The following is a 1,504-nucleotide window of genomic DNA, read 5'->3' as shown; positions in this document are numbered from 1 at the left end:
GCCTACTTTCGCGAGGAGAGGAAGTAATGCATTTCCAATGGGGGACCTCAGTGCTTGCTTTGTCCATTAATTTTTACAGTCTATGGTGAGGCCGCGTTCGTCGGTGTCAGTCCCCGATCCCCTTTCCCTAACCACGCCCTAATAGCGCGCATGTATATTACGTCACTTCCTCTTTGCCGCCAAACTTTGCGACGGTGGAGAGTTTTGGATTTGATTTGCGTCAGCTGGATTTGATTTCCGACAGTTGGGTGATCGGGTACCCGAAACAGAGATCCGACAACTGTATATTTAACAGCTGATCGCCACAGTCGCTACTATTCCATAAACCATATTCCAAAAACATCCATTCATCTCTCAGTAACGGATCACCTCCTTCAACAGAGTCACCACGTTCAAAGGATGACTGCAGTTACAAACATAAAGGTAAATGTAGGCACTTGGACAAATCCCGATTTACCTGCGTCCTCGGCCCATGGCGCGATGACGTCATCAAAATTTCACAGCGAAGGTTCGCATCGATGCTTAAAAACCCGCAAAGGGGCAAGTTCTGCACGATTTCAGCGCGTCAGGCGGCCATCTTGAATGCATTAATGCAGCCGAACGTTCTGTTTGTCCCCCAGTGAAAATCCATCACATTTTGCCGCTTTTTTAATGATTTGAAGTTGAAGGTGAGTTTCAGCATCAAAATACACATAGTCCGACACCCCAGGCATTAAAATGTCCGGTACAGGCATGTTGTTATTGTATCAAAGATGGTTATTTTGAAGTTTGAACATGATCCAAGCACCAGCCGATGCTGAACGAGTAGCCGCGGTAACGGATCAAAAATTCATGAAAATATCGTCCGAATTAATATCAAACTATGGTAGATTAAGATGTTCTTGATACATTTTGACGTTATTTATTGCATATTTTTGATGATTTGATGGCGGATGAACCGGATTTAAAAGCCACCTTGAAATTCTGTAATCGAATGCTTCGGCAACAATGAGGTCACGTGACCCGATTCCTGCTTGCTGATTGGCCAGTGCAATGTAAACAGAACCACGTGTAGTGTTTTGGAATGTGAACAAAGGGAATTTGGCTAGTATTTCCAGGTTTTTGTTGATTTTTTTTCACTATTTCTTCTTCCAAATGTGATGGTAGTAATTTATTGTGTGAATACTGTTTCAGTGTATGTTCTATGTGAATTGGCTTTTCTGCCTTTTGTTATGTAAATATTTTATGGGCTCCTTGTAATGCATTGTCTATAGTGATAAATGGCCCATTAACCGGACCTCTAAGTAGCCATTGCTCGGTTATTCCTTGACCGATTTTTGCGAATGAGGTACCAAAATTCACGATTTCACCTGCTCTACCAGCCTCAACAATAAAAATGTACATATGAGGTGATTAGGAATAATGTCCAAGTGCCTAGTAAATGCGACTTAGTTTAAGTCCTTGATATTTGTGCTTCGTTGCTAATTTAAACAGTTCATACATTTCATAAATACAACGTTATCAT

At 41.7% G+C, this 1,504-nt stretch overlaps 1 long non-coding RNA gene across 3 annotated transcripts in view; it reads left to right on the top strand.

Annotated features, from left to right (window-relative positions):
* Positions 1-110: 110 nt before the first annotated feature.
* Positions 111-1,504, top strand: part of LOC112138190 — a 6,113-nt gene continuing 4,719 nt past the window's right edge. For 2 of the 3 annotated variants that reach the window (XR_002917727.2, XR_002917724.2), the window contains exon 1: positions 112-423. This is a non-coding gene — a long non-coding RNA (uncharacterized LOC112138190). Of the gene's footprint in view, positions 424-1,504 lie in introns of all 3 variants that reach the window. The other variant, XR_002917728.2, reaches the window with a different exon arrangement.

This window comes from Oryzias melastigma, unplaced genomic scaffold (genome assembly GCF_002922805.2).
Source record: "Oryzias melastigma strain HK-1 unplaced genomic scaffold, ASM292280v2 sc00281, whole genome shotgun sequence".
In the NCBI taxonomy this organism is placed as follows: domain Eukaryota; kingdom Metazoa; phylum Chordata; class Actinopteri; order Beloniformes; family Adrianichthyidae; genus Oryzias; species Oryzias melastigma.
Note: the sequence above shows the minus strand (reverse complement) of the source record. Positions and strands in the feature narration are given on the sequence as shown.